The 24,322-nt window shown below is 39.6% G+C and overlaps 1 pseudogene; it reads left to right on the forward strand.

Annotated features, from left to right (window-relative positions):
• LOC149998224 (tubulin alpha-1C chain pseudogene) overlaps window positions 1-23,701 on the forward strand; it is a 114,734-nt pseudogene extending 91,033 nt beyond the window's left edge.
• The last annotated feature ends 621 nt before the right edge of the window (window positions 23,702-24,322 follow it).

Here is a 24,322-nt window from a genome sequence, read left to right on the forward strand (position 1 = left end):
CTAGTTCCTAGAAAAGTTAGTAAAGATTATCTGATAATTTTTGTGGTCCTTTTCATACATAGCAGGGATTTTTCCAATGTTTTCCTCTTTGACTTTTAATTCTTGAACCTAGTCAAGCAGATACAGACTAAAAAGAAACCAAGAATTTATATCTACCCATCAATCATTTATTTTTACCTATCTATTCACTTCCTCATTGTAACACGGCTTTTACACGCGTGCTTTTATTCTTTTAAATCTTCAGCTGCCTTTCTTCTGTCGGGGCACAGGGCAGCTCTTCACTCACTTATAAAGCATAACTAATTCAGCCTCCTTGAGGGAGAAGAAAAAAGCCCACAGGGATATTGAAATAGGCCTCACCTTTGCTTCACTCACATTCCTGAGGACGAGCTGAAGGGGTGAGGCCTGATTCAATCGCTGCCATTGTCACTAGAGGCACTGCAGGACATTGGTTCCTATTAAGATGTCTATATCAAGAATAAAAAAATGGGAGTTTTTTTTAAAACATTTTATTCTCCCCACCCCCAAAATGCTTCTTTAGACAAAATTGAGAGGTTAAAGAGGTAAGTTGGATTCCAAAAAAAAGCCTCTCACTCTGAATACTCTACTTGGCTGAAATATTTGTGATTAAAAGACCCGTTTATTTAATTTAACAAACTGCTTTTTAACAAGTGAATATGCTTAATTGGCTTAATACCGCTCCAAATCAGCCATTTACATGGTAGTGTGAAATATTTAATTTAGATCACATTTCCTTAATTAACTAAATGAGATTAGCTGCCCTAGGGGTGGGGAGGTGGGGAGAGACAGAAGGAATGAGAAGGGCAGTAAATTTGTCAAGTATTTATGTCCTGGGTTCTATTTTATTTATTGATCTCCATCCCCCATTTAACCCCAGCAATTCAGAATCTACTAAGAAACATTAGTTTGGAAGTATAATTAGGAGAGACTATCTGAAACCATATCTGCTTTCCCAAACGCAGGGGTAGTCCAGGGTAAGTAGAGAGCAGTGATTCTCAAAGCGGGGTCTCTGGGCCAGCAGCATCAACATCACTGGAAATCTGTTAGAAATGCAAAGCTTTGGTCCAGAAATAGGATTTGTGTCTTGGCAGGTGATTCAGATGGTAAGCTCAAGGTTGAAAATGACTGGGACCAGAGTGTTCTGCCTCGCGGCATACATAGTGGACCATAAATAATAAAACGAGTTCAGTATTGAGACTGAGAGAAATGGCATATTGGAATGCAAGATGCCAGCAGTAAGGGAGGTGGGTGTGTACATAGTTTCTTTTTAACTGCCAAGCCTAGTAATAGCATCAAAATACCCTGTCCTGGTGTATATTCTAGATCTGGTGCTTCTGTTGCAATATCAGGTTATTCGTCCTGTTTTTTCATTTTTATAGTATAATCATTATATAGCTTGGTTAAGAAGTAAAGATTAAGTCATAACTTTTAAGGTCTTACATTAGTTTAAGAATTTGTATAATTTGAGATGCATATAAAGTACCATTGCTGTTTTGGAGGGTTTTTCCTTTTTTTTTCTTCAGTCTTAGACATACACATTAATGAATTTTTACTGATGAGCCCAAAGTTTGGAAAGTGCCAGGGATGTACATCTGTGAATGCTAAACTAGGAGTGCAAAGTGAAGACAGTGGTCCCCTATCGAGTAGAGTAGTACCTTGCTCTACCCAAGAAAATCGGTGGAGACTAAGGAAAACCTAGTTTATAAATACATTGCTATATTTTGGAAGAGTGCTTATAGTGCCAATAGGATTGCTACTGGACATATGTTTGCTACCCTAGTATTAAATTCAATCATGTGGATTTTTAAAAAATCCTCAGCCAAGGATATATTGATTGATTGATAGAAAGAAAAATATTGATTGGTTGCCACTGGTACTTGCCCCGACTGGGGATCAAACCTGTAAACCTAGATATATGCCCTGTCCAGGGATTAAACTGGCAACATTTTGGTATATGGGAGGACGTTCCAACCAACTGAGCAACCCAGCCAGGGCCAATCATGTGGATTTTTGTCATCTAAACACCCACTCATTTTTTGCACATACTGAAACCCAAACCCAAAACTAAACATACAGAAAACAAATAAGAGGAGATTTTAAATAGGAATGTCCAGTGATATCTTTTATTTTGTATTTTTAAAGAAAATGTGAAGATTCATCTTCAAAATTTTCTGTATAAAGTCCATTGCAATCAGGAATTTATATCTGTGAAAGCTCAGCCAGAAGGGCCGTTTGATATTATTTAGTAAAGTGAAGAAGACAATCAAGTGTATATGGGAATTATGTTTTATGTAGTTGAAAAGATTTTTAGTTTTCCTCATGACCAATGTTTTACTGTGAGTTCTTGTGACCAGGAGAGCTGTTATTTAACAGGTTAGATTATTGGAAATGTAAGAAGTTTAATTTACAAAGGTAAAATGTTTCCCACATTAATTGCAAAACTTAAAGCCAATGTGCTTTTTGTAAATAAGTATTATATTTTCATTAATTTTAACTGCTAATGAACCTTAAAAGATACACTGTTAAAATGTGTGCTATAGGACCATTTAAATTCTTTTCAAATTAAAAACAGTCATCTCATTACACTAAGAAATGAATTAAGTAATATGTTATGACCAAGAAGAACTGCATATGACCACGTTATCCATTAGCTAAACATAATGCATCAAAGCAAATGGGTTTATTTGATGTACTGAAGTGCAATTGCTCTAGTAGTTTACATTATAATGATCCAAATTGTGTTTATTAGCATTTAAAAATATTAGTGTTTATGTAAAAATCTGTAGTTTTTTTTCAAGGGCAGAGATAAGAAAGAAACAGGGTCCATCTGGTGAATCATGAGAATAGTTGATGGAAAAGCATGAAAATATTCACATTTGAATGATGGAAAGAGAGAAGGGAGAATCCGAGCTTCAGGAATGAACTTCAAAGTTTCTTGGCTACTAATCCAGTATTCCCTGCATCATCCTTAATTTGGTTTTGAAACTGGTAATATTATGGAAGTACGTTTGTCTGCTGATAGGTAATTTTTGATCTACCCACAAGGGTCAATCCAACTATTTCACAGGTATCCAGGAATTTTGAGATTCATCGGTCCAGGTACAATATGAAAAGGTAATATATTTCCTCTTAAGATTTTAGTATTCTATCTTTCCACTCATCAAAATCAGATTTTATAAAAAAGGTGAAAAGTGGAGGAAAAGAAGCAAACATGGAAAGTTTCTATAAAACCACTTCAGAAACTGATTAGGACTTAACAGTGAATTCCACCTTCTTATTATGTAGTTAATCTATTCTTAGGATGATTTTATTTTTATCTTGCTTATTTCAACACCTTAAAACATATTGCAATCTCTCATGGCCTTGGCCCTTAGAGTTTTTTTTTTTTTAACAAAGTACATTTCATGTTAACAGTGGCCAGCTACTAACTAGAGGGCAACCTGTCAAATCCTTAGTGAACATGCCATCATATATTAGAATATACTGGGTTGATCGTATGCAAATTTCACTCTGGTGTCATTGAAAATCATTTATGTATCTGCTAGGATCCTGATTTTAAGTTAGAAACTGAGTACTCTGTGGAACATGACTGTAATTTCAATTGACTTTGTCCAACCTTGTATCTTTGAGGTAGTCAGAGGTAGTTGGAATAACTTATATCCTCTCAAAGCAGCAGCCCTCCACAAGAAATATTCTATTCTAGACTCACAATTAATATAATATTAAGCTGAAGTGCTGACACTTTCCTTAGCAAAGGTCAGCATAATAAAAGCATAAGCCAAGTTTAATTTGTAGCAATGGGATCTCTAGTAGGTTAGGAAGGGAGCAAGAATGACAAGGGGTTTTATTTTTATCCATTTGCATACTTCTTTTGGCTACAACCCTCAAAAGAATGTTACAATAAAACCAGCATTATACATTAACAACTTGGTGTCAGATCATATCTTTTTTCACTAGAGTTCAAGGTTCCATATTCGTATATTAAATTCTTATCAAACATTTTCTTCACTTATTCAGCCATTGATATGTACCAAGCACCTACTTACACATGGAAATTTAATTATACTTAAAACGCTCATAGTTTAAGAGTGGGCTAAAGTTATAAACAATTTTAATACTTGCTGAAAAAGCTACCATGTAGGAATACGCTCAGTAAACATTCATATGTAGTAAAAAGAAGTCTCTGTGTTTGACTGGGAAATTAAGAAGATGCTTTAGGGGCCAGGAGTGGTGGTTACAGTTTATTGTGAAAATAAAGAAAAACTAAGAGCTACCCAGTTATACGGGTGGAATTGAGCATTCCAGATTGAAGGAATAAGGTTTCCAAAGCACAGTCAAAGGAAGTATGACCCATTTTATAAATCCCAGTAATTCAGTATGTCTGGTACTAGGCATATGTGGGATACGGTAATGAGAAGTGAGTTAACCTTAGTGGCAATGGGGGAGCCAGGGGAGGCTTTAAAGCGAGGAGTTGCCATGATCATATTTAATTTTTGAAAGACTGCTCTGCAACAGTGTTGGGTAAACTATCTGTGTAATTATATAATTATTTGTGAAGATTAATATTTTTAAATATTATTTATTTATTTTTAGAGAGAGGGAAAGAGAAGGAGAAAAACATTGATTGGTTGCCTCTCACACTTACCTCAAGCTGGAATCTGACCCCCGGGGGCCTGCAACCCAGACATGTGCCCTTACTGGGAATTGAACTGGTGACCTTTCGGTTCGCAGGCCAGTGCTCAACCCACTGAGCCTACCAGCCAGGGCGTGATTAATATTTTAATGTCTGCATTGTCCAGTGAATTATAAACCTCCCCTTTTTTTCATCCTCAGACCCTAACATTGTGCCTAGTATGTAGCAGGGGCACAGCATTTGCTGACTTCATGAAAATAAGGGGAAGATCCTGAAGATGGAAGGACAAAGAAGCTGAGAGAAGAAGAATTTGATCTCAGCATTGTTTCCAAGGCTAAATTGAAAGGATGGCATTGATGAGGTGGCTAGAGAGAGCATGATTCTCCCAATGTTTAACATATAAAACTTGAGCCATTCATACATGACTACCTGTCAGGGTCACTTTACCCTTGCGTTTTTAATGTTCTTCATCTCTCTAGACTGTAGCTTCCTCCAGGGCAGTGGCCTTGTATGATATTAGTTTGAACTTCTAATGCAGCAAATACAACAGGCACATCCTCTTCACTTACCTTCATGGATGAATGAATCAGTGAATGAATTGACTCTAGTTACTGGATATATGACTGATTGTGGAGTGAGGGGCACCTACATCATGAGCTAATTTCAAATGTTCAACTTCTTAATATTTAAGTGATAATGCAAGATCCTGAATAATAAAGAATGAAAATTTGCACTAACATTTATTTTCCTTCTTCTAAAGATGTATATATATATATATATATATGTGTGTGTGTGTGTTTGTGTGTGTGTGTGTGTGTGTGTGTGTGTAGCCACTGTATGCACTAAGTGAGCAAGTTTGAGAGCTCAAGTTGAGAAGGGTTGCTTAGGAATGGGAAGACATATGGTGGGATTTTCATAAATTTTAGTCTTTATAGACTACAGTGTGAGGCTTCCCCAAACTCAGTTTTCACTTAAAAAAAAAAAAAAAAGGAACAAATGTTTGCCTAGAGTTGGCCATATGGCCAAATGTGACTCACTTGCACAAATCTACATTCTTCACATTCACAATAGACGTCAGAGCTGTGCCACTAGGCCCCTGTGTGAAACTGTCTTGTTCTAATGGGGATTTCAATGAATTCTCCTATTGAAAGAGTCCAAGGACAGAGCTCCATTCTCCGTGCTATCTAGGTGCAAACCTACAGAATGAGTGGGAAATTACTAGAGATGGAAGTGCTCTGTGGGTACTTTATGTGGTTCCCGTTGCCAGGGCAACACATTCTTTTATTTCCATTCAAAGCTGCAGCTTTGTTTGAAGCCTGGATCCCAGGTACACTAGAAGCAGTTAAAATATCAGAAATAAAAGAAAGCGGCTACTTTTAGGAAACATTAAAAACAAAACAAATAAACAAACAAAAAACTGACTATTACTTCCAAGACCCTTCTATTTCTTTTTTAAATTTCTTCATAGAGAAAACTTAGAATTCTTTTTCCCTCCATATACATGTACAATATAATATAAAGACTAGAAATTCTTTTTTGCAATATTTATACATACAACTTTTTTTTTCTACATTACTGAACAATACCACCAATGCATTATAACGATTTCAGGGAAGATATTTAACCCTTTCTGAAATTTCAAGATATTGCCCAGAACTCTAAAAAATGTGGGGTTTTGAAATTTAAGGGAAGATGAAATCCATAAAGACCAATTGGCTGCCTGTAGAAAAAGGGAGAATATACAAGCAGAAAGGTGCTTTAGTCTAGAAGACAGCTAGTTGAAAAATGGAAAGATACCTTGTGCCAGAATTGGACAGGGATGAAGCAGTCCTAAGTTCTAGACCCACCTGTCCACTGCTCCCTGTGAACCCCAATAAGTGAGATTTGTTTGTTGTGACTGTGGTTTTCCTTTCCTTAAAATTATTGAGAATAAGACCATGTTCTCTGGGCTATTAAAAGATGTAGACACACACACATACACACACACACACACACACACACACACACACAAAGGGGTTCAGTTAAATTTGAGAAATGCCAACTAAAATGTTCCATAATGTTTACAGTGTGCCTGGTACTGTGTGGTTTTTTTTTTTCATATAAATGAATTGAAATTCTCACAAGAATATTCTTTGATGTAGGCATTACTTATAATCATAAGAAAACAGACACGGGGAAGTTAAGTAAATTCCTCAAGTTCACAAAACTACTGAGAAGCAAAGCTGGGCTTATAACCCACTTAATCTAGTCCATGGTCTTTTAAATTATTATACTGTATTTCCTATTGAAGTTAAATAGATTTCCTTCCTACTCTACAAGATTTTCCATTCCTTTGCTATGCCTACTATTGCATAAATCTCTAACAGGGAGAAGTATAATATGCAAAGTATTTCAAACATGTTAACAGCTGGATATTTTTTTACACAATATCACAAGAGACAGTGGAACACACTTTGAGAAATGCTGGGCTAGACAATCCGTGTCACTTGGATTTCTAGGAAGAGATGATTCTGAGACTAAGCTGAGAATTTTATACTTTATATTGTTCCAACATGGCTGCCTCTGCTATTAAGGTTTCATTAAGAATTTTAAAGAATATTAAATTAATAATTTGCAAATTTATTAATGATTTTAGTCACCTTTACTCCTGTATTTATTAACTTTATATTTTAGGTCATGTTATCTCAAACTTTTTTTGATTAATCTAAAACTTCCAAGTGAATTCAACTATGAATCAATAAAAATGAGGAAGATCACTTTGCTGTTCCAATAAAAGCATATTCTATAGAAAAATGTAAATATATTTAGCTTATCCGTTTTTTCCTATTTACTACAGAATTATCGGCATTGCACTTTGTAACTGAGAATGACAATTGGTAACTGAGCTTGAACAAATCTGGGGAGAGTAAGGGATAAATTAAAATATTTAAAAAAATTCTTTCTGTAATAGAAATTCCCATAGTCTTGAGACAGTTGTCTTCTTGGCCTCTAGGAGTGCTGCTGACCCATTAAATTCCTCCTTGTCTAGGTGAGTGGTCTATGATATACATATATGTGTGTTCAGGCTGTTACCTCAGTCATGTTTCGTTGCTGATAAAACAAAGATGACTTAAGGTTTCAGGCCATAAAGGGTTGAAATAGCTATAGGTTGGCATGGCCTAGGTATATAGGTATTATAATAAACATTTTAATATATTTAGAATTAATTGAAGCCTAGGTATATGTGTCCCTCGATTGGTAGCCAAAATAACTATTGCTCTGAATTTTAAGCACAAACAGAGTTTCATAGCTGAGTCTTTCCAGTATTCAGTGTCTCTTTCTGTCTTATGTCTTATTTAGACTGTAATGACCTCTATTTCTCCATTGTCGCTATCATATAAAACTTAGTACATTCTCTGTATTAGGCGAATGTACTCAGCCATGTCTATGGATTAAGTCCAGCCTCATTATAAAGTCTTTTTACCCACAAGAAGGCATTTGTGAAATTGCTGACTTCGAGAAGAAATACAGGCTTAGGCTCTGAAATATAATTTGTCTGTGGATAATGTCCACATGCAAGTGATTGTATTAGAATCTTGTTAAAATTAGAGCTGTCTCTCAGACCTAGGCTAAGCTTTACTTATATTCTTTCCAACTGATTGAGACAAAAGTTTCTAGAGTTTCAGGACATTGAGAGACTGGGGCCAGCCAAAATGTTTATTTTTGTTTTGTTTTTTCATTTTTAACATCTTATGTTTATTTCACATCAAAGGAAAGATTAAATGGCCTTTAGGTATTTCTTGTACTATTCTGCTTCTCCACATAAGGTGGGATTTCTTTGAAAAGGCTGAATGATCCCGAACGTCTAATTTATAAGTATCATTTTGTGATATAATATGAACACAGAGGAAGTCAACTCTGTATGGATAAGTGAGCCACTGGTTAAAGGTTTGGAGTGAGAATTAAATGGTGTGACCCATTTATTACATCCTCAGAGCAGAAGCTGTGGGACTAATGTGGCATCAAACCATAACTCTCCTAATTAAATTGCAACGAGTTTAATAATGATATGCAGCAGCAACAAGTTTCTTATTTAATTAGAATACTATAGGACAATTTTCTTTCTATTCTTAAAATGAAGACTTGAAATGCAAGACAATATCAGCTCCAAATGAAGTGGTTTTGAGCAAGAAGTTTTCCATTTTTTCTTACTTAAAATGATTTGTTTTTAGGATGCACATATCTTGTTATATTTTCTTAATTCTTGGGGAGAAAATATAGTGCCATTATGCTGTGGTAGTGTTCTATAACACTGGTTTTTTTGAAGATTAAAATCTTGAACATATCAGTATCAATGACACACCATGAGAGAAACTTGGCCTAATCAAGACAGAGCATCCAAATTTGAAGTTCCCAATTACTGATCCAGGTAATAAAAGAAATTAATCTGGGACTTAATATTTGGTACATGTAAGAAAAAAAGTAAACTACAAAGCATTTGGCCTTCCATTTATTAAAAAAAAACCAACCTTTCTGCTATAGGGTAACACCAAAATTTACCAAATATTTCTTAAACACTCAACAACAGCTAGCATTAGCTCACCAGCTATTTCCTGTATGTTCACTAGTAATCACAGAATGTAGAAAATAAGGGGAAAGGAGGCTGGAATCAAGGAGACAAATTAAAGAGAAATTGTTATAAATGTACATGACAGGTGCAGAAGACCTGATTGTCACTGTGAAAATGCTTTAAGGCAATATTTCTTGGTCCAAAATTATTAACTCTGTCCCATAGTATGGCTTTATGAAAGTTAAATTTGCCATAACTGATTTGTTGATGTTTTTACTTAGTCATTCATTTCAGCTCATCATTGGTTTAATGCAGTCAACTTTTAGGTGGAACACAATATTGGATTTCCAGTTCAACGTTAACTCACTTTATAGCAAAGATACTTGGACCTTGATGTGATCAATTATGATTTTTCAATCTTTTCTTCTATTGATTCACCATAGTATCATATCCAAGACAGGCCTATAATAGGACTAGAGACTGCATCAGAACAACATGCATTTCTAAATTGAAAAAACAATTAAAAAACCAAAATGAAACTGAAAATTGGCTTAAATGATAAGCATGACCCCAGGGTAGTTTCTAACTGTACAGTTGTCAAAACCTTATGCCCTGGTATAAGTTTATTTTTGTTTAATAAATGAATAAATTACCATGTCTGCAATGTGACATTCCTTATCATAAACATTTAAAAAATATAAAACATTGCTCAGAAATTTTAAAGCAATAATTTGAGTTAAAGAGTAGGTTTCTGTGGACTATAAAACTCACTGAGATATTTTTTTCCTTTGAGGTAAGCAATAACGGTGTCAGGAAAGCTGCATAAACATATAGCCTTTGGTTTATGCCTAAATTAAAAGTCACCAAAGAAATGAGTTCAAACTTAGGTAAGAAAATTGTGTTGGAATGAGAGTGGCATAATGCAAAAGGAAAGAGAAAATAACATATTTTCAGCAAAACAAACAAACAAACAAAAAACACCCTGCTTAATGATTGGGGTTGTGAAGGGTCTCTTCTGCTGACCTCTGTAATCAAAGAATTAGCAAGTCACATCAACAGTGATTGTTGAGAAACACCAGCTCTTCCCATTTTAAGCATCCATCTTGCAGAAGAAGAAACTGAGATTCGGCAATAGTGTTAAATAAAAAGAGGTTTGCTGAAATTCCCTTAAGCATTGAATTCTGACATATGACTCCACTTAAGTCCATTTGTCTTGTTTAAGTGGTATTTATTAGGATTTTTGCCTTTTATATTGTGAGTCTTTCAGTGTGTGGAGTTAAGTCTCTGATCAGGTCATGATTTTTTTCTTTTCTTATATCTCAAATACTGATTTAATGTCAGGGTGCTATTAAAACACACCCATTACCCACTTGATGCCTCTCATTTTATTCATTCTAAAACTTTTGCCTCCTGATCATTACCTCTTTGCTTATTTCCCTCCACCTTTTTGAAATGGTTTCCAAATGTGGATCATTTTCATTTCTTCTTTGGTTTTCTTGAGAGTCAGCTCCAAACTTAGTGCTTTTAGAGTGTCATTTTGAATTCTAACATGGCACTTAAAAATACTATAGCGTGTGTACCTTTTAATAATTAAATTTATTGGTGTATACCCTACAGCATCACCCTGGCTGGTTTGGCTCAGTGGATTGAGCGTCGGCCTGCGAGCTAAGTGTCGCTGGTTCGATCTTCCAGTCAGGGCACATCAGAGAAGGAAAACTCTGACTCCAAAAAACCTCCGCTGCCTTGCGGCATACCTCTTCAGGGGAAAGGCTAAGGGAGTAAACCCCGACAGAAAATTCGGAGCCGGAGTCCCTAAGGCGGTTTGACGTTGTAGTCAACACCGGCAACTCCTGCGGCGCACCTGAAGCCAAGCTGTATTGACTCCGTCTTTCCCTTGGACCCTTCAGCTGCGAAGAGAGGGGTGTCTGCTGCATGGGCAACAGCAGACCCTCCATATCACCCTGCCCAGGCTCTGTAGCTTCAGCTTCACTGGAGAGGACACTCCAGCGTCATCGCAAGATGTCGATTCAACACGGGAGGAGACAGATACCGTGTCACTCCCGAGTCGGACTGCACAGCCATTCTCGGCGGTGCAGATAGACTCTTAAGAAGCTACACCATCGTCTCTCGAGACGGACGGCTGCCGACACGACCCTACAGCATGTATATTTAAAAAAAATTAAAGTTATAGGGGTGACATTGGTCAATAAGATTATATAAGTTTCAAGTGTACATTTCTATAACATATCATCTGTATATTGCACTGTGTGCCCACCACCCAAAGTCAGATCTTCACCTTATAATTGGCCCCCTTTAGCTTTACTACCTTCCTCCCCTCGTCCCTCTGGTAACCACCATACCTTTGCCTGTGTCTGTGAGTTTTTATTTGTTTGTTCATTTGTTGCTTCGGTTGTATATGCCACATATGAGTGGAATCGTAGGGTTCTTGACTTTTTCTTTGTTTTCTCACTTTATTTTACTCTGTCAACCTTCTTTATCTCTCATTATAGGGCTACCCACATTTCCTGCTTATTTTAGAGAAGCCATGTTGAATGCTTCCTCATAAGGGGAAAAAGATGCTGTGTTAGTTTTATTACAGTCTCTGATGGTCTGCAGTATTTATAAATATGCTTTTTAGAACTTGTTTAAAAGCTTCTGTGTTTATTTCCTTCTTTAATATTATTGAATTATTTGTTGGGACCAATTACTTCAAGAGGACTTGTCTGACTTTTTTTCTTTTCTTTTTTTTTTTTTTTTAAATTTGTGAAGAGGGTTTGTACTCTCCAAATTAAATTGGGTGGTTTTGTTTATTTATATTTTAAGATATGTGGAGGGTTTGCGAGACATTATTTTTCTAAGTCTGAGCTATGGAGAATGCACATGATTGGCTAGAGGAAGGGGGTAGGTCTTGGATATGGCCATCCAGGATTGGGTTTTAGAAGAAGAAACTGAGTTTGGATGAGGGCCCCAATGTAGGGGCTCCAGAAAGAACCTACAAGAGATGTAGATAGCATGAAAAATGGGTTCTGCCCTTGGGATTCAGTAAGAGAATTTATTGAAATTCTGTTGACGTGGATCCAGGGCCTGCTGGCTGCTGTAGCTCTGGCTGGTGGGGTGGGGAGGGACTCAGGCAGCTGGAGTTTGCAAATGCAGAACAAACCTGTGCGTCCCTCAGGGCTGAAAGCTGCAGGGAGACTCTACCTGCTGTGCCGGCCATTGGTTTCCTCTGTGGCAAAGCTGGTGGAGTCCCCTGCAGAGTGGTCTGCTGGGTTCTACAACAGGGTCCTCAAGGAAGGGAGGTATAGGAGTCCACAGCATCCCCAAGGGCCATTGTGATCCTCAGCTACAAAGGCCTCTGGGTCCTCTGCAGAGTCAGCATGGGATCCATGGTTCTTCCTGCCACGTGGCTGGTACTGGTAGACCTTGCCCTTCTTCCTTGTCCCTTTCGGCCTCTAGATGTCTCACCTGTTCTCTGGAAGGGGTGTAGTTTTGTGCAGTACCCCAGAAAGCTGAGGAAGCTGGTTGCTCACCTATTCTCTTTTCCCAGTGAGGGGAATTTCCATGTTCGTATGGAGCAGGGCTTGTCTGGGGGATGAGATGATATAGCTCGAAGGAACTCTGCTTCCCATCCTTTCTGTGCCATTTTTTTGTGAGCATTTTGCTCCACTGTGTTGCTGAAGCTTCTTAGGTGGACTCCTAAGCATTTCCAGAACTGTTTTCATTCGTGGGTAGCTGTCTAATTGTTCTTTGTGAGGGATTGGAGGCAGTGACCTGGTGACATCACTCTTTCAGTTGCATTCTGAGTAAAATAGGGGCTAGAACTTAGTGGAGATAAAACTTTTAAAGTTAGGTCCTGGCCAGGGAGCTCAGTTGGTTAGAGTGTCACCCTGATACACCAAGGTAATTAATTAATGGAAGATGTAGAGTTCTCTCTTTCCTTGATTTGGCGATGTAGCAATGGTCAGTAACCAGGATAAGACTCCTCCCTTGCTTTTTGGTCTCCCAACATTCTCTATGGTAGATTAAATTCGTGTTGCCCATTCTTTCTCCTTTTTTGCATTAAAATTATACATCACTATTTTTTGTGTTCTGACTTTGCATCACCTTTCAAATATTTAATAGAGAAAAAAAATTAAATTTGAATATGATCTGTCAATTACAAAAGAGGGAAAGGAAAAGTAGCTTGTAATGCTCACCTCACCAGAGCATATATCATATCCACCGGAGTGGGACAGTGTTTTCCACAACGGAGCTAGAAGGCCTCAGATGGAGGGACGACTGCTGATACAGTTTTCTGTCTCTGAAGTGAGTTCTTGGTGAGCCAGGATGGCTATCCCAGATCCTGCCCCCTGGCAGGAAACTTTTTGTGCTGTCTTCCACTGTTCCCATCCATCACGAGGTCTGACGTTTATGTCCTAGAGCAGTACATCCAACAGACAGAAACATTCTCTGGCACTGACTGATGTGTTAGCCACTAGCCACACACACGCTTGAAATGTGACTAGTGTGACTGTAGAACGTAATCTTTAATATTTTATATTTTAATAAATCTAAATTTAATACTCGCACGTGGTTAGTCACTGCTCTGTTAGTAGTACAGCTGCAGTGCATGTGCTATGGATTTATCGGCCCAGTTTTTTTCTTTTCTTTTTTTTTTTCAAACTCAACTGAAATGCAAGACGGTTTCAGCATATGAGCTTCCATGGTCAGATGACAAATTCAAAACATTGCTTAGCCATAACCTTTTATCTTGACTCTGCTTACCTCACTCTTTGAAATAGCGACAGGCCAGAGGAACATGCCTTTGTCCTTAGGGCCTTGGCTTAAGAGCTTTTCTCTTTGCCTCAGCCTGTTTCTGCCTTGATTGGGTCACTGAAACAGAGTGAGTCTGCTCTTTGCCCCAAGGCTGCACCCAATCCTACCAATGCAGTATGCACTGAGGCCTCATGACCTCTGCCCAACAGCGTACGCTTGTTGAACGCCTGCTGAGGCCAAGCTTTGCCAATTCCTCTGGCTCTCTTGGTCTCTTCACTTCTCAGGAGCACATTCATTTAGAATGTAGAGGAGAATTTGGCTCCTGCACTTTAATAAGCACAGGATTCTCTGATGTTAGTTGCACTGGGATCATTGGCTGTTGTCTGATAAGTGAGCATAATACTCTTCCTGCTCTTCTCTGTCTGGGCTCAGTAGTGCTAGCTTGTCTTCCCTGGACTGAAGAACAGAAGAAGGAACCAACAGACTCTAATACCTAAAATTATTCTACCAAATCCTCTAGAACTTCAGCTATAATGAACCCAATATCTGAGTCCTTGAAATAATACTTGTTCGTCTTAATAATGACTTTCTGTTGCATATCATGGATTCCCCCATGGATGGATGTATCACTTGCATTAATACTTCTTTTCACAGACAGTCGTGTTTATATTAGCCAGGACTTTTGGTTGTTAAAATGAAGATGAGACTATTATTGTCTCAGGGAAATATTGAGATCTATTGTTTCATATAAACAAAATTCTTGGTAAGTGGGGTTTCTCGAACCATGGAATGAATGCTATCAGGATTCATTCATTTTCTTCTATTTCTCCCTCCTCGTCAAACTCATTCTCTTCTATCAGCTTCTCGATGAGCCTGCTCATTTCCAGGCTCACATTCCCCAGGTCTGTTGCTGTACCAAAAATGTTTTTCAATTTTTAAAATTTATTCTAAGTTGAAAATTCCTGAGAAAATATTCTGCTTGAATCGTATCCTGTCCCCACTGTTTCTTATTACTCCTAAAAGCACCAACCCTTCTGTGGCCTCAGAAAGGGTCGTAACTCTTACTAAAACTACTTATTTTTAATGGGATAAGGGATACAATTTATTCAAATGGGGGAGTTAATTTCTAGAAAGAAAAAATATTTTATTTATAAGAAGTTTATTTAAAAATTGGAGAAAACTGACTCTAGATGATTTGCCATATTAGACCTTAAATCAGAGGTCCCAGGGCTCCTAATACAATATTCTCGGAGGGAAAAAAAGAAAGGAAACTTTTGTTGAAATCAGACATCCAGACCTTGTGAGTTTATTCTTTCCCCTCGTTTGGAAACTACAGAAAGAAATGAAATTAGGATGTAATGCAATCTATATTGCTTGCTCACCTAATCCCATGCCCACTCAAGCATTTTCAGAAGTAATGGGGAAATTTTTGCCCTGTGTTCAAAGTCTTTTGTCTTTGAGTGAGCTTTGGAAGTTTGTATCTTCCAAGGAATTTTTTTTTTTAATCTGTATTGTTGGATTTTTTTCACATGAAGATGTTCATATAGTCCCTTACTTTTTATTGTAATGTCTATCTGGTATTCCCTCTTTCTAATCTGACGTTGGTAATGTTTGTCTGCTTTGGTATTTCCCTGATGAGACTAGTTAGAGTCTTTTTGTTTGTTTGTTTGTTTGTTTGTTTTTAAGATTTTTTCAAAGGAACAACTCATTTTTATCCATTTTTCTCTGTTTTCTGCAAATGTAACTTTCGTTCTTTTATAGATGTATCTTTTACTGGCTACGTTTCACTACGCGGTTATCAGGGGGCAGGGAGTTCGGTTCAGTCTAGTCAGGAGCGGAGCAAGTGCAGGGTTTCACTGTTGCTGTCGTTATCCCCAGTGTGCCGTCCGCTTCCAACCCCTGCAGCACTGCCTCCTGCAGAAAGTGTGGCTGGTTTGCCAGAAGGTTTTTTAAGTGTTCTTGCTCCACACGCAGCTTTAAGGCTATGACCCTGAGACAGTCTCTCTCCATATTCTCACACCCACAGTTCTAGTGATCTGTTCCTAGCTTTTTGGTATTTGATAGCCTGATGGTGGTGGGGGTGGGGTGGGGTGGGGTGAGTGGAGGTGCTTTATCTTTTTCTTAAGTGTATTTTCTTGATTATGCTATTACAGTTGTTCCATTTTTTTCCCCTTTGTCCTCCAGTACCTCCCTTTCTTCCAGCAATCCCTCACCCCTAGTTCATGTCCGTGGGTCATGCATATAAGTTCTTTGGCTTCTTCATTTACTATACTATTCTTAACGTCCACCTGTTTACTTTGTACCTATCGACTTATGCCTTTTGATCCCTGCACCTTTTTTCCCTGTCTTTCCCTTCCCCCTCCCAATTGATAATCCTCCATATGATCTTCATATCTATGGTTCTCTTCCTGTTCTAATTGTTTGCTTAGTTTTTTTTTTTTTTTTTTTTAAGATTCATTTGTTGATAGTTGTGTTTGTTGTCATTTTACTGTTGATCTTCTTTTTCTTCAATGTGTCCCTTTAACATTTCATATAATGAGGGCTCGGTGATAATGAATTCCTTTAGCTTTACCTTGTCTGGGAAGCACTTCATCTGCCCTTCCATTCTAAATGATAGCCTTGCTGGATAGAGTTATCTTGGGTGTAGGTCCTAGCTTTTCATCACATTGAATACTTATTGCCAGTCCCTTCTTGCCTGCAAAGTGTCTTTTGAGAAATCAGCTGACAGTCTTATGGGAATTCCTTTGTAGGTAATTCTCTGCCTTTCTTTTGCTCCTTTTAAGAGTATCTCTTTATCTTTAACATTTGGCATTTTAATTATGATGTGTCTTGGTGTGGTCCTCTTTGGGTCTAGCTTGTTTGGGACTCTCTGTGCTTCCTGGACTTGTATGTTTATATCCTTTGCCAAATTAGGGAAGTTTTTTTCATTATTTTTTCAAATAAGTTTTTGATTTCTTGTTCTTCATCTTCTCATTCTGGCACCCCTATGATTTGGATGTTGGTATATTTAAAGTTGTCTCAGAAGTTCCTAAGCCTCTCCTCATTTTTTAAAATTCTTATTTCTTCATTCTGTACTGGTTGACTGTTTCTTTCCTCCTTGTGTTCAAACCATTGATTTGAACTCTGGATTCCTTCCCTTTACCATTGGTTTCATGTGGATTTTTCTTCATTTCACTTAGGATAGCCTTCACTTTTTCTCTTATGCATTTGCCATACTCAATCATGTCTGTAAGCATCATTATCACCAGTGTTTTAAACTCTGCAACTGTTAGGTTGGCTATCTCCTCATTGATTAGTTCTCCCATTGGAACCTTGATCTGCTCCCTCTTTTCAGCCATACTTCTCCATCTCCTCAACATGACAGCCACCTGTGTTTGCCTCTGTGTATTAGGTAGAGCTGTTTCACCTGTTACATTGTAAGGGGCGGGTCTTAGGTACTTGTCAGTGCTGAGTAAACTATCTCACTCCCTTGTGGTGCTGTATGTGGGGGAGGGGTCAGAGAGGGAACAATGCCACTTGCTCAGCACTTACCCCTTATCCAATCACTTCACCCACTTCCTGTATGCAACTGGCACCCCTCTAGCTGTTTTTCTGGTGATGCTTCCCAGAGTGGGTGGGTCTATGTACATTCTTAGACCATGAGGGCCCTCTAAATGGACTCTTCTGAGAGACTGGCAGTTTCTTCCACCACCTCAACTCCCACTGGTTTTCACAGTCAGAAGCAATGAGGCCTTATTTTCTTGGCACTGGAACCATAAGCTTCACAGCCTGGCTTGGGACTGGGATTGTTCCCCAGGTGTGCCTCCTGGCTTTTATGTGTGACTGCTCTTTCCACCAGCCAGCCACAGCTTCAACCTTGCTGCTGCTGCTGCCACTGCCACCACAGCTGCCATGCTGCATTCTCTCCAGCCAGGCTCCCTGGCTCTGCCGGTCCTACCTGTCTGGATGAGTATTACTTCTTAATATCTTTGTTTGTTGGACTTCTATGCAGTTTGATTTTCTGGTAGTTCTGGTTATTTTTAGTTTTGAGGTAGTTGTATTCCTTCTTATGGTTGTGGAGGGAAGAGAAGCGTGTCTACCTATGCCTCCATCTTGGCCAGAACTCCTGATTCTTAAATAGCATACTCATTCTATGAGTTTGTCATGAAAATGGCCCAATCTGGTGTTCAGGTCCCTCGGGGGCTAATTCTTGGCCAAGTAAGGACCAACTGAGTATAACACATTTAGGATTAGATGTATGTATGTTTAGGCAAATCATGAACCCAAAGTCATAGTTATTGGGAATAATATTTTGGTCTCAATAAAATAAAGATCCTTCTCATAATGGGGTGGCCTATACCCAGAGTGGGCTGGGTTCATATGGTGGGGCACCACTGGGTAGTAGGCTCCCATCTCTGCAGCAGCTCCCATGCAGGCTCCGTGCCCACCTGCCAGGGATGACCTGGGCAAGGGGCCTCGTTGGCCTTGATTAGTTGGATTATATGCCTCTGATTCTGCTTCTGATTTCTCCATATTTTAGGGGGATTTTAAAGGTCTTTTTGCATTTTCTTACAAACATTTTGCTATGTGTAAATATAACATAAATAAATAAATATTGAGTTAAAAACCAATTAGGCACATTTACACAATGGTACACCAGGTCAAGTGAAATAAGCCAGCCAGAGAAAGACAAGCACCACAAGACCCCACTCGTATGTGGAATCCAATGGCCAAAACAAACCAACAAAAACAAAAACTGGTTAGGCTCTTTCCACTGAAAACATATTGTATCTTTCTCATTATTACTATTACCTACATGGAACTGGCCACGCGGATACCTGGTGCCACAGTGTCCAGCCCTGGTAGCTACCCCTTGCAATAGTAGCTGCCTGTCGCAATAGATATATAATTTGCAAATATTTCCTCCCATACTGTAGGTTTTTCACTTGATCGTGAAAAATTTTTGGTGCACAAACGTTTTAAATTTTGATGAGTTCCAATTAACCTTTTTTCTTTTGTTGTTTATGCCTTGGTGATGTAACTAAGAAGCCATTGCCAAACCCAAGGTCATGAAGATTTACCCCTATGTTTTCTACTATAAGTTTTATAGTTTTAGGTCTTTGATCCATTTTGAGTTAATTTTTGAATACAATGTGAGTCAGGGGCCTTACTTCACCCTTTTGTATGTAGATATTCTGTAATAATTGTTTTTGTCCTTGACCTTACTGTCTTAACCAATGACCTCCAAATTTTTGTGATCATACATTTATGAAAGGAAACCATCCATGAGCCCTTATCTCTAATATATATAGATTTACCTATTCATAATATATACAAGTATACAATTAAACCATTGTAATATCTTTGTTATAAAGTATGCACACAAGAAATTTTTAGAGGATGAAATAGAAAAAATACAAAGACCAGAAGGCCTGTTCTTTTCTTGGTGGATCAGCTTGAGTGTTCCCAGGACTCTCAACCCCTTGGGGCCTGCTGGTCCTGATGGCAAAGTAAGGTCAGCAGTCCTTCTGAAGGGACAGCCAGCCAGCACTGCTGCTGGGCATCAGGGGAGTGAGCTCTCCAGACTGGATCTGACTTTCCTCTGCTGGGTCACAAAGTCTGATGTCAGAAGGAAGTGTTTAAACCCTGGCTCTGTCTAATTCCCAATTGTGTCACTTCAGATGAGGGGCTTTGCCCTTCTGAGCCTCAGGTCATGGTCCTTCCTCCATTAGGCTGGTGGGGGCGGGGCTTGGTGAGGCGATGTGAGTGAGTGCAGTGCCTGGTATCTGGTAATCTCTCAATAAACAATAACAGTGATCATGATCACTACATTAACAAGTCAGGTCCTGAAAGACCCTCTGATCCACTCTGTTAGCTCCCTCTTAGTTCATTGGGGAAACTGAAGAAAGGGACAGAAGAGGGAAGCAGGGAGAATGAGCTACCCTTGCTCTCTCAGAGAGACAGTATACGGCCTGATGCGTGCACCATACCTGGAGTGCAAGGGAGACCTGGGTTGAAGCCTTTCTCTCACTCTAATGAGTCAGATGACCTTTGCCAACTGGTAACACTTCTCTGAACCTCAGGATCCTCACCTGTAAAATGGAGATAATAATAATTATACATGCACCATAGTTATCTAATACATAAATGAAATAGCACAGAAGTGCTTGCCCTGCAATAAGAACTCAATAGACAACAGTGATTATTTTTATTATTTGAAGCTTAATGTGTCTACCACGTCGTTTACCTATTTGTTCATTCCATCAAGATTTATAAGATGCCTACTATGTGACAGCCATACAATGAACAAGAAGAAAACAGCCCTTACTTTCAAGAAGCTTATGATTAGAGATACAGACATTAACCAAGCAATGCATTCACACACACACACACACACACACACACACAAATACACATGGTGGCAAGTGCTATAGGTTAAAAGAAATAAGGAAAAGGCAAGGGAATAAAGGATCAGAGAATTGATCAGGGAAGGTCTCATGGGGAAGTGACATGTATGCTGAAATCTGAATGGTAAGGAAATGTCCAAGCACAGAAGAGACAGCAGGATGTACCAGTCCGGAAAGCCTGATCAGACTGGAAAAGGGTGCCCAGGCTAAGATGAAGGTGCTCTAGGATAAGCGAAGGGGGCTGCAGGCTGGAGTAAGGGCAAGGTGCTCCAGCACCAGGCAGAGGGAAGGGTGTTTGTTCCAAGCTGAAGGGTGGAAGTTCCAGGCGAGAGGAAGCCTGTTCAAAGGGCCCCAGTTGAGAAAGAGTGGTGATTTCCAGTCTCTGATAGGACAGTGGATCAGAGGCAAGAGGGAAGGTAGGGTGTGGAGAGGTGAGGCTGGAGAGGCAGGAACCAGTTGTCGCAGTGCTTTGTAGGCCACTCTAAGGGGTTTGATTGTGCTACCTGTGCAGTGAAGTCATTGTAGGGTTGTTATCTGGGGTAGAGGACAGCAACAGCTGTCAGAAGATCAGGTATGCCATTACACACATCTTGCGGAAGAGGTGGTGCCTGGACGTGTGTGGTGGACAAGAATACGGTAATAAGTGGTTGGATTCCTTCTGGTTTCGAATTTACCTGTGTTCAAATCCTACCTTCCTTGTGTTTTTGCTGTGTGACCTTAGTATATTACATGTTCTCTCTGTCTGAGTTGCCTCTTCTGTCAAGTGAAGATAATAAATGTAACCTACCCCAGTATTGGGGGAAAGACTAAATAAGGCAATTAATGCAAATTGCTTAGCAAAGCACCTGGTATATTGTAAACATGCAATAACTGATCATTATAGCTCCTACTCCTACCTCCCACTGTTACTGTTCTATTATGTCAGGTAGAATGAGGTAGACCTGGTGACAGTTAATATAATTGACTCAAGTCCCAGGTAAGGTACTTAGTGCTATGCATAGGACATAATAGATATTTAGTAAATATCTGTTCAATGAATGAATGCACCTTTCTCTTTCCATTTCTGATGAGTGGGTTCCACCATCCATCAGCCAAAATTGATGAGCCTTGATGTAGACCCAGCACCATGCGGGACAGTAGAGGTAGGACACTAGTTGGGCAGATGGGAAGCACACAATTCAGCTGACACAGGTGCCCACTGGCTCTCCGTTGGGGAGTGCCCTCTCCTCTATTTCTGCTTTCTGACCTATCTGAAATGCCAGTCTTCCCTTTCCTCTTCCACCTGCTCTACTCCCCAGCCTTGAACCTCCAAAGGTCTCTTATGATCCATGTACTTGGCTGGATAAAATGTGTCTTTTTACTGGAGTATAAACTCCTTTAGAACTGGTAGCAAGTCTTATTCAGGTTTAGACAGTGCCAAGGTACCTGACACGGTGGAAAAGACATATTTGATTCCGTCAATGGAAGATGAAGATGTAAAGATGGAGTCACCGAGTACTAGCTGTGTGACCTTGGGCAAGACACCTCTCTCTTTGGATCTCTTAAGTTTCTCCCTCTGTAAAGCAAGAAGGGGACATCAGAGGTTCTCCATGGTAGCCATTCTGAACCTTTTTGAAATTGGGATACTCTTGATGTAATGACATTCCTGTGTGGTGCATGCTTCCCTGGGCATTCAAATAAGATAGCCTGAAGCTCTATATAACCCCAGCTCTCCTCTGTCCCATCAGGAGAGCATGTCTGAAGGCCAGGAAGCAAGTGGTGTTATTATGGACATAACTTCGAATCCACTCTTCCTCACTTGTTTATTTCTCTTATTTATTTGTTCAATTTGTAAAGCAAGTAAAGCACTTCACACTTCAGTAGAGGTAGTGGTTAAGAATATCAGGCTGGAAGCCAAGAAAATCTGCATTGAAATTTCATTTGACTTCTCCACCCCCCCACCCCCATCCCCCAGACTACTTGGTAGTCTGTCAGTGGGAGGTACTTGTCTCAGTCCCCTGGCCTCCTCCAGCTCTGTGAAGCCCTACAAGCCCCAGTTATAAGTGAGTGCATCCATGTTGGCAGATCTGATGTCCAGATCTGCAGTGCCTACTGGAAGCTCTCCTGCCTGGAACATGGCATCCAGGCTGACGGCCAAAGGCCAAGTGAAGAGACATTTTGGGAGTGGGGAGATGACTCCTTCAACACCTTCTTCAGTGAGATGGGTGGTGGCAACCATGTGCCCAGGGCAGTGTTTGTAGACCTGGAACCCACAGTCATTGATGAAGTTCGTGCTGATACCTACCTTGTTCTTCCACCCTGAGCAGCTGACCACAGGCAAGGAAGATGCTGCCAATAACAATACCCATGGGCACTACATCACTGGCAAGGAGATCCCTGACCTCCTCTTGGACTGAATTTAAAAACTGGCCACCAGTGTGCAGGTCTTCTGGACTTCTTGGTTTCCCACAGCTTTGGTTGGGGGAACTGATTCTGAGTTCACCTCCCTGCTGATGGAACATCTCTCTGCTCTTTATGGCAAGAGGTCCAAGCTGGAGTTCCCCATTATGAAGCCCCTCCAGGTTTCCACAGCTGCAGCTGTGCTCCACAACTCCATCCTCACCACCCACTCTGATTACACCTTCGTGGTTGACAATGAGGTCACCCTTACCATCTGTCATAGAAACCTTGATATTAAGCGCCCAACCTACACTGACCTTAACTGGCTTATTCGCTAGACTGTGTCCTCCATCATCACTTCCTTCAGATTTGACGGAACCCTGAATGTTGAGCTGACTGAATTCTAGACCAACCTGGTGCTCTGTCCCTGCATTCACTTCTCTCTGGCCACATATGCCCCTTTCATCTCTGCTGAGAAAACCTACCATGAACAGCTTTCTGTAGCAGAGATCTTTGGTTTCTGCTTTGAGTTGGCCAGCCAGATGACGAAATGTGACCTTCACCACAGTAAATACATGGCTTGCTGCCTGTTGTACACAAAGATGTCAGTGCTGCCATTATCATCATCAAGACCAAGGATATCCTCCAGCCTGTGGACTCGTGCCCCACTGGCTTTAAAGTTGACATTGATGACCTGCCTTCCACTGTGGTACCTGGTGGAGAATTGGCCAAAGTCCAGCGAGCTGTGTGCATGCTGAGCAGCACCACAGTAGCTGCTGAGGCCTGGGCTTTCCTGAATCACAAGCTTGACCTGACGTTTGCCAAGCGTGCTTTTGTCCACTGCTGTGTGGGCGAGGGCATGGAGGAAGGAGAGTTTTCTGAGGCCTGTGAGGACATGGCTCATGGCTGCCCTTGAGAAGGATCATGAGGAAGTTGGTACACAGTGCTGAGGGAGAGGATGAGGATAAAGAGCATTAATCTGTGTGCTGCAACTTTACACTCCAAAGTCTTGGGCCTATCTTATTTCTGTCATTCTGTGAAGTCCATTGTGTCCCAAACTTGTCAATAAAAGTGATGTTTTTATTTTAAATGTCAAAAAAGAAAAGAAAAGGAAAGAAATGAAATCCCCTCTTTGGCCAAGTTACTAAGCCTCAGTTTCCAGGTCTGAAAAATAGGAGGATCGTGATGGTATGAACTCAGAGAGCTGTGGAGAGGATTAAATGAGACTATGCAGAAAATTTCTTAGCACCATCCTCAGAAAATGGCAGGAGTTCAGTGTAAATTGTCAACATCTACTTTTACTATTATTAGTGACATGTCACATATAACACACTAGAAAATTAGGACAGAATGCTGAAAACTAAGCTCTTGATTAGCTTCCACCAAAGTTGATCTTTCATGGTTTTCTGGCCCAGTCTTAGGGGTCTTGAGTGTGCACAGATTTTCCTGCTAAGATGGTCAATAGATTTATGAGTGTAGCATCTTTTCTTTGCCGGGTTATTCTATCCCCACTCCTTCATCTTAGCCCCCTTTTAAATTTTTTCTATTTCACCATTTTAGTGAAATATTATTTTTAGCATATTTAATAAAATATAATTA

This window comes from Furipterus horrens, unplaced genomic scaffold (genome assembly GCF_987537825.1).
Source record: "Furipterus horrens unplaced genomic scaffold, mFurHor1.1.pri manual_scaffold_11, whole genome shotgun sequence".
Lineage (NCBI taxonomy): Eukaryota > Metazoa > Chordata > Mammalia > Chiroptera > Furipteridae > Furipterus > Furipterus horrens.